The following is a 9,064-nucleotide window of genomic DNA, read 5'->3' as shown; positions in this document are numbered from 1 at the left end:
TCCGTAGGCCTTTGGGCCCAGGGCCCCCCTGTAAGTCGGGGCCAGTGCCCTGGTGTCCCAGGCGCTTTGTGGTCCAGGCAGCGGCCGGGGCCCCCTGTAAGCAGGGCGGCAGCCTCTTTGGCCGCTGCCTCGCATGCCCAGCTGCCTTTGCCCAGAGGGCCCGGCTCCCCGCAGCGGCTGGGACTGCGCCGTGCGTCGCCGTGGTGAGTCCGCGTGAAGCTTGGAGAGTTTTGGGGGGGGAAGTGGGGGGGCCTGTGGGTGGGCGGGGAGGGGCTTGGAGGCGTGCCTCCGGGGGCGTGGGGTCCGGGTTGCCTGGGTACGGAGGAGCTGGTGTTCCTCGGGCCCACCTGCCTCCTCCCGCCCCGGCAGAAGCCGTCGGAGAAGAGAGCGGAAGAGGCGTCGCGCGGGACGGCAGCGCCGGCGCGGGAAGACGCCGCGGTGAGAGCGGCTGAAGTTGGGGGCTGGTGTGGAGGTGGGGGGGTCCTGCGAGTGGGCGGGCGGGTGGTGGCTGGGGCAGCTGCCCCTGGGTCCTGCTCTCCTTCGGTGGGAGGACTCGGAGCTTCTGAGTCCGAGCTGCGTCCTCCTGCCTTGGCAGGAGCCCTCCGAGAAGAAAGCAGAGCCGTGGAGCGGGACGGCGAGGCAAGAGCGAGGAAGAGGAGCGTCGGCTTCGCGCTCAAGAGGGGGCGGGAGAAAGGCCCTCTGGGCAAAGGCCCCTCCCTGGCATCCCCGGGGCAGGGATCCCTAAGAGTCCGGCGGGCAGCTTCCGGCTGCGCCGGCCGGCTCGGCGCTGGGCGGACCTCCCTGTAAGCAGGGCTGGGTCCTTTGCTTTGCTTGGCGTTGGCCTTTTGCCATCGCGCTCCTGTGGCTGCCCGGAGGGAGGGGCAACCGCCCTGTAAGGAGGGCGAGAGTGCCCGCCTCCGCGCCCGAGGGGGGAAACGGAGCTCTCCCGACCCCCAGCCCGCCCGCCCTGTAAGCAGGGCAGGGCTTTTTCCCTTGGCACCTTTGGTGCCTGCTGGCGGCCCCTGGCCAGAGTGACCCCCCGTAGTCGGGGTGTGTCACAGCCTGTGTCCCTTGCCCCTCAGCACGCTGAGGCCCTTCTGGCCCGTGCGCAGCCCGGGGCCACTAACGGGCTTCGCTCCGTCCTCGGGAACAAGGGGCGAGCCCGAGGCTCTCCTCTCCCGCTCGACGGCGGGGCCGGCTCCCCACGGCTCGGCACACAGAGCTTGCTCCCTCTTCTGGGACGTTCCCCCCTTTGTGTCCTTGTCCCGTCGGTGTGAGTGAGTGAGCGAGCGAGCTGGTCCCTCCTGTAGGCCCCGTAGAGAGGTAGGCAGCGTAGCTTAGACTTCCCAGGAGGGAAAGAGGGGCTCCGTGTGCCAACCCGTGGGGAGCCGGCCCCGCCGCCGAGCGGGAGAGGAGAGCCTCGGGCTCGCCCCTTGTTCCCGAGGACGGAGCGAAGCCCCTTGGTGGCGGCGCGGGCACCGCGCCCCGCGCCGCGGGGCTGCCCGTCCTGCTGGCGATGTGCCAGCGTGGGCCTCCCCCCGTCCTCGGGGCGGGGGCCCTGTCCCCGCCGGCCTTAGGCCGCGAGGCCGTTGTTGGGAGTGCCGGGCCTCGGGGGGGGCGGCCCCCTAAGTGGGGCTTTGCGCGTCCCCCCTGCCCGGCGGGCGGTTGGAGGGACCCCCTGTAATCAGGCGGGTGTCCCGCGGGGTCCCCCGGCCTCTCACGGGCGTGGGGCTGGGCGTGTGCCCTCCCTGCCCTCGGGGCCCGGCTCAGGGCCTTAGGCCACGAGCCCCAGTGCCTGGCCCTTGAGTCAGGTACTTGATGCCGCGGGGGAAGGCCGAGCTCCGTGGCTCCCTGGGTGTGGACCCGCCTGTAAGCAGGGTCCGGGTCTGGGAGCCTTTGCGCTCCCTCAGCTGGCAGCCTGGGCGGGGCGACCGCCCCGTTAGCGGGGAGCGGGTCAGGTGCCCCCCGAAGCGGAGAGAAGGAGCCTCCGTAGGCCTTTGGGCCCAGGGCCCCCCTGTAAGTCGGGGCCAGTGCCCTGGTGTCCCAGGCGCTTTGTGGTCCAGGCAGCGGCCGGGGCCCCCTGTAAGCAGGGCGGCAGCCTCTTTGGCCGCTGCCTCGCATGCCCAGCTGCCTTTGCCCAGAGGGCCCGGCTCCCCGCAGCGGCTGGGACTGCGCCGTGCGTCGCCGTGGTGAGTCCGCGTGAAGCTTGGAGAGTTTTGGGGGGGGGAAGTGGGGGGGCCTGTGGGTGGGCGGGGAGGGGCTTGGAGGCGTGCCTCCGGGGGCGTGGGGTCCGGGTTGCCTGGGTACGGAGGAGCTGGTGTTCCTCGGGCCCACCTGCCTCCTCCCGCCCCGGCAGAAGCCGTCGGAGAAGAGAGCGGAAGAGGCGTCGCGCGGGACGGCAGCGCCGGCGCGGGAAGACGCCGCGGTGAGAGCGGCTGAAGTTGGGGGCTGGCGTGGAGGTGGGGGGGTCCTGCGAGTGGGCGGGCGGGTGGTGGCTGGGGCAGCTGCCCCTGGGTCCTGCTCTCCTTCGGTGGGAGGACTCGGAGCTTCTGAGTCCGAGCGGCGTCCTCCTGCCTTGGCAGGAGCCCTCCGAGAAGAAAGCAGAGCCGTGGAGCGGGACGGCGAGGCAAGAGCGAGGAAGAGGAGCGTCGGCTTCGCGCTCAAGAGGGGGCGGGAGAAAGGCCCTCTGGGCAAAGGCCCCTCCCTGGCATCCCGGGGCAGGGATCCCTAAGAGTCCGGCGGGCAGCTTCCGGCTGCGCCGGCCGGCTCGGCGCTGGGCGGACCCCCCTGTAAGCAGGGCTGGGTCCTTTGCTTTGCTTGGCGTTGGCCTTTTGCCATCGCGCTCCTGTGGCTGCCCGGAGGGAGGGGCAACCGCCCTGTAAGGAGGGCGAGAGTGCCCGCCTCCGCGCCCGAGGGGGGAAACGGAGCTCTCCCGACCCCCAGCCCGCCCGCCCTGTAAGCAGGGCAGGGCTTTTTCCCTTGGCACCTTTGGTGCCTGCTGGCGGCCCCTGGCCAGAGTGACCCCCCGTAGTCGGGGTGTGTCACAGCCTGTGTCCCTTGCCCCTCAGCACGCTGAGGCCCTTCTGGCCCGTGCGCAGCCCGGGGCCACTAACGGGCTTCGCTCCGTCCTCGGGAACAAGGGGCGAGCCCGAGGCTCTCCTCTCCCGCTCGACGGCGGGGCCGGCTCCCCACGGCTCGGCACACAGAGCTTGCTCCCTCTTCTGGGACGTTCCCCCCTTTGTGTCCTTGTCCCGTCGGTGTGAGTGAGTGAGCGAGCGAGCTGGTCCCTCCTGTAGGCCCCGTAGAGAGGTAGGCAGCGTAGCTTAGACTTCCCAGGAGGGAAAGAGGGGCTCCGTGTGCCAACCCGTGGGGAGCCGGCCCCGCCGCCGAGCGGGAGAGGAGAGCCTCGGGCTCGCCCCTTGTTCCCGAGGACGGAGCGAAGCCCCTTGGTGGCGGCGCGGGCACCGCGCCCCGCGCCGCGGGGCTGCCCGTCCTGCTGGCGATGTGCCGGCGTGGGCCTCCCCCCGTCCTCGGGGCGGGGGCCCTGTCCCCGCCGGCCTTAGGCCGCGAGGCCGTTGTTGGGAGTGCCGGGCCTCGGGGGGGGCGGCCCCCTAAGTGGGGCTTTGCGCGTCCCCCCTGCCCGGCGGGCGGTTGGAGGGACCCCCTGTAATCAGGCGGGTGTCCCGCGGGGTCCCCCGGCCTCTCACGGGCGTGGGGCTGGGCGTGTGCCCTCCCTGCCCTCGGGGCCCGGCTCAGGGCCTTAGGCCACGAGCCCCAGTGCCTGGCCCTTGAGTCAGGTACTTGATGCCGCGGGGGAAGGCCGAGCTCCGTGGCTCCCTGGGTGTGGACCCGCCTGTAAGCAGGGTCCGGGTCTGGGAGCCTTTGCGCTCCCTCAGCTGGCAGCCTGGGCGGGGCGACCGCCCCGTTAGCGGGGAGCGGGTCAGGTGCCCCCCGAAGCGGAGAGAAGGAGCCTCCGTAGGCCTTTGGGCCCAGGGCCCCCCTGTAAGTCGGGGCCAGTGCCCTGGTGTCCCAGGCGCTTTGTGGTCCAGGCAGCGGCCGGGGCCCCCTGTAAGCAGGGCGGCAGCCTCTTTGGCCGCTGCCTCGCATGCCCAGCTGCCTTTGCCCAGAGGGCCCGGCTCCCCGCAGCGGCTGGGACTGCGCCGTGCGTCGCCGTGGTGAGTCCGCGTGAAGCTTGGAGAGTTTTGGGGGGGGACGTGGGGGGGCCTGTGGGTGGGCGGGGAGGGGCTTGGAGGCGTGCCTCCGGGGGCGTGGGGTCCGGGTTGCCTGGGTACGGAGGAGCTGGTGTTCCTCGGGCCCACCTGCCTCCTCCCGCCCCGGCAGAAGCCGTCGGAGAAGGGAGCGGAAGAGGCGTCGCGCGGGACGGCAGCGCCGGCGCGGGAAGACGCCGCGGTGAGAGCGGCTGAAGTTGGGGGCTGGTGTGGAGGTGGGGGGGGTCCAGCGAGTGGGCGGGCGGGTGGTGGCTGGGGCAGCTGCCCCTGGGTCCTGCTCTCCTTCGGTGGGAGGACTCGGAGCTTCTGAGTCCGAGCTGCGTCCTCCTGCCTTGGCAGGAGCCCTCCGAGAAGAAAGCAGAGCCGTGGAGCGGGACGGCGAGGCAAGAGCGAGGAAGAGGAGCGTCGGCTTCGCGCTCAAGAGGGGGCGGGAGAAAGGCCCTCTGGGCAAAGGCCCCTCCCTGGCATCCCCGGGGCAGGGATCCCTAAGAGTCCGGCGGGCAGCTTCCGGCTGCGCCGGCCGGCTCGGCGCTGGGCGGACCTCCCTGTAAGCAGGGCTGGGTCCTTTGCTTTGCTTGGCGTTGGCCTTTTGCCATCGCGCTCCTGTGGCTGCCCGGAGGGAGGGGCAACCGCCCTGTAAGGAGGGCGAGAGTGCCCGCCTCCGCGCCCGAGGGGGGAAACGGAGCTCTCCCGACCCCCAGCCCGCCCGCCCTGTAAGCAGGGCAGGGCTTTTTCCCTTGGCACCTTTGGTGCCTGCTGGCGGCCCCTGGCCAGAGTGACCCCCCGTAGTCGGGGTGTGTCACAGCCTGTGTCCCTTGCCCCTCAGCACGCTGAGGCCCTTCTGGCCCGTGCGCAGCCCGGGGCCACTAACGGGCTTCGCTCCGTCCTCGGGAACAAGGGGCGAGCCCGAGGCTCTCCTCTCCCGCTCGACGGCGGGGCCGGCTCCCCACGGCTCGGCACACAGAGCTTGCTCCCTCTTCTGGGACGTTCCCCCCTTTGTGTCCTTGTCCCGTCGGTGTGAGTGAGTGAGCGAGCGAGCTGGTCCCTCCTGTAGGCCCCGTAGAGAGGTAGGCAGCGTAGCTTAGACTTCCCAGGAGGGAAAGAGGGGCTCCGTGTGCCAACCCGTGGGGAACCGGCCCCGCCGCCGAGCGGGAGAGGAGAGCCTCGGGCTCGCCCCTTGTTCCCGAGGACGGAGCGAAGCCCCTTGGTGGCGGCGCGGGCACCGCGCCCCGCGCCGCGGGGCTGCCCGTCCTGCTGGCGATGTGCCAGCGTGGGCCTCCCCCCGTCCTCGGGGCGGGGGCCCTGTCCCCGCCGGCCTTAGGCCGCGAGGCCGTTGTTGGGAGTGCCGGGCCTCGGGGGGGGCGGCCCCCTAAGTGGGGCTTTGCGCGTCCCCCCTGCCCGGCGGGCGGTTGGAGGGACCCCCTGTAATCAGGCGGGTGTCCCGCGGGGTCCCCCGGCCTCTCACGGGCGTGGGGCTGGGCGTGTGCCCTCCCTGCCCTCGGGGCCCGGCTCAGGGCCTTAGGCCACGAGCCCCAGTGCCTGGCCCTTGAGTCAGGTACTTGATGCCGTGGGGGAAGGCCGAGCTCCGTGGCTCCCTGGGTGTGGACCCGCCTGTAAGCAGGGTCCGGGTCTGGGAGCCTTTGCGCTCCCTCAGCTGGCAGCCTGGGCGGGGCGACCGCCCCGTTAGCGGGGAGCGGGTCAGGTGCCCCCCGAAGCGGAGAGAAGGAGCCTCCGTAGGCCTTTGGGCCCAGGGCCCCCCTGTAAGTCGGGGCCAGTGCCCTGGTGTCCCAGGCGCTTTGTGGTCCAGGCAGCGGCCGGGGCCCCCTGTAAGCAGGGCGGCAGCCTCTTTGGCCGCTGCCTCGCATGCCCAGCTGCCTTTGCCCAGAGGGCCCGGCTCCCCGCAGCGGCTGGGACTGCGCCGTGCGTCGCCGTGGTGAGTCCGCGTGAAGCTTGGAGAGTTTTGGGGGGGGAAGTGGGGGGGCCTGTGGGTGGGCGGGGAGGGGCTTGGAGGCGTGCCTCCGGGGGCGTGGGGTCCGGGTTGCCTGGGTACGGAGGAGCTGGTGTTCCTCGGGCCCACCTGCCTCCTCCCGCCCCGGCAGAAGCCGTCGGAGAAGAGAGCGGAAGAGGCGTCGCGCGGGACGGCAGCGCCGGCGCGGGAAGACGCCGCGGTGAGAGCGGCTGAAGTTGGGGGCTGGTGTGGAGGTGGGGGGGTCCTGCGAGTGGGCGGGCGGGTGGTGGCTGGGGCAGCTGCCCCTGGGTCCTGCTCTCCTTCGGTGGGAGGACTCGGAGCTTCTGAGTCCGAGCGGCGTCCTCCTGCCTTGGCAGGAGCCCTCCGAGAAGAAAGCAGAGCCGTGGAGCGGGACGGCGAGGCAAGAGCGAGGAAGAGGAGCGTCGGCTTCGCGCTCAAGAGGGGGCGGGAGAAAGGCCCTCTGGGCAAAGGCCCCTCCCTGGCATCCCCGGGGCAGGGATCCCTAAGAGTCCGGCGGGCAGCTTCCGGCTGCGCCGGCCGGCTCGGCGCTGGGCGGACCCCCCTGTAAGCAGGGCTGGGTCCTTTGCTTTGCTTGGCGTTGGCCTTTTGCCATCGCGCTCCTGTGGCTGCCCGGAGGGAGGGGCAACCGCCCTGTAAGGAGGGCGAGAGTGCCCGCCTCCGCGCCCGAGGGGGGAAACGGAGCTCTCCCGACCCCCAGCCCGCCCGCCCTGTAAGCAGGGCAGGGCTTTTTCCCTTGGCACCTTTGGTGCCTGCTGGCGGCCCCTGGCCAGAGTGACCCCCCGTAGTCGGGGTGTGTCACAGCCTGTGTCCCTTGCCCCTCAGCACGCTGAGGCCCTTCTGGCCCGTGCGCAGCCCGGGGCCACTAACGGGCTTCGCTCCGTCCTCGGGAACAAGGGGCGAGCCCGAGGCTCTCCTCTCCCGCTCGACGGCGGGGCCGGCTCCCCACGGCTCGGCACACAGAGCTTGCTCCCTCTTCTGGGACGTTCCCCCCTTTGTGTCCTTGTCCCGTCGGTGTGAGTGAGTGAGCGAGCGAGCTGGTCCCTCCTGTAGGCCCCGTAGAGAGGTAGGCAGCGTAGCTTAGACTTCCCAGGAGGGAAAGAGGGGCTCCGTGTGCCAACCCGTGGGGAGCCGGCCCCGCCGCCGAGCGGGAGAGGAGAGCCTCGGGCTCGCCCCTTGTTCCCGAGGACGGAGCGAAGCCCCTTGGTGGCGGCGCGGGCACCGCGCCCCGCGCCGCGGGGCTGCCCGTCCTGCTGGCGATGTGCCGGCGTGGGCCTCCCCCCGTCCTCGGGGCGGGGGCCCTGTCCCCGCCGGCCTTAGGCCGCGAGGCCGTTGTTGGGAGTGCCGGGCCTCGGGGGGGGCGGCCCCCTAAGTGGGGCTTTGCGCGTCCCCCCTGCCCGGCGGGCGGTTGGAGGGACCCCCTGTAATCAGGCGGGTGTCCCGCGGGGTCCCCCGGCCTCTCACGGGCGTGGGGCTGGGCGTGTGCCCTCCCTGCCCTCGGGGCCCGGCTCAGGGCCTTAGGCCACGAGCCCCAGTGCCTGGCCCTTGAGTCAGGTACTTGATGCCGCGGGGGAAGGCCGAGCTCCGTGGCTCCCTGGGTGTGGACCCGCCTGTAAGCAGGGTCCGGGTCTGGGAGCCTTTGCGCTCCCTCAGCTGACAGCCTGGGCGGGGCGACCGCCCCGTTAGCGGGGAGCGGGTCAGGTGCCCCCCGAAGCGGAGAGAAGGAGCCTCCGTAGGCCTTTGGGCCCAGGGCCCCCCTGTAAGTCGGGGCCAGTGCCCTGGTGTCCCAGGCGCTTTGTGGTCCAGGCAGCGGCCGGGGCCCCCTGTAAGCAGGGCGGCAGCCTCTTTGGCCGCTGCCTCGCATGCCCAGCTGCCTTTGCCCAGAGGGCCCGGCTCCCCGCAGCGGCTGGGACTGCGCCGTGCGTCGCCGTGGTGAGTCCGCGTGAAGCTTGGAGAGTTTTGGGGGGGGAAGTGGGGGGGCCTGTGGGTGGGCGGGGAGGGGCTTGGAGGCGTGCCTCCGGGGGCGTGGGGTCCGGGTTGCCTGGGTACGGAGGAGCTGGTGTTCCTCGGGCCCACCTGCCTCCTCCCGCCCCGGCAGAAGCCGTCGGAGAAGAGAGCGGAAGAGGCGTCGCGCGGGACGGCAGCGCCGGCGCGGGAAGACGCCGCGGTGAGAGCGGCTGAAGTTGGGGGCTGGTGTGGTGGGGGGGGGGTCCTGCGTGGGGGGGGGGGGGTGGTGGCTGGGGCAGCTGCCCCTGGGTCCTGCTCTCCTTCGGTGGGAGGACTCGGAGCTTCTGAGTCCGAGCTGCGTCCTCCTGCCTTGGCAGGAGCCCTCCGAGAAGAAAGCAGAGCCGTGGAGCGGGACGGCGAGGCAAGAGCGAGGAAGAGGAGCGTCGGCTTCGCGCTCAAGAGGGGGCGGGAGAAAGGCCCTCTGGGCAAAGGCCCCTCCCTGGCATCCCCGGGGCAGGGATCCCTAAGAGTCCGGCGGGCAGCTTCCGGCTGCGCCGGCCGGCTCGGCGCTGGGCGGACCCCCCTGTAAGCAGGGCTGGGTCCTTTGCTTTGCTTGGCGTTGGCCTTTTGCCATCGCGCTCCTGTGGCTGCCCGGAGGGAGGGGCAACCGCCCTGTAAGGAGGGCGAGAGTGCCCGCCTCCGCGCCCGAGGGGGGAAACGGAGCTCTCCCGACCCCCAGCCCGCCCGCCCTGTAAGCAGGGCAGGGCTTTTTCCCTTGGCACCTTTGGTGCCTGCTGGCGGCCCCTGGCCAGAGTGACCCCCCGTAGTCGGGGTGTGTCACAGCCTGTGTCCCTTGCCCCTCAGCACGCTGAGGCCCTTCTGGCCCGTGCGCAGCCCGGGG

Source organism: Chiroxiphia lanceolata, chromosome 9, assembly GCF_009829145.1.
Source record: "Chiroxiphia lanceolata isolate bChiLan1 chromosome 9, bChiLan1.pri, whole genome shotgun sequence".
In the NCBI taxonomy this organism is placed as follows: Eukaryota; Metazoa; Chordata; class Aves; order Passeriformes; family Pipridae; genus Chiroxiphia; species Chiroxiphia lanceolata.
The sequence above is the reverse complement of the archived record's forward strand: the minus strand, read 5'-3'. Positions refer to the sequence as shown.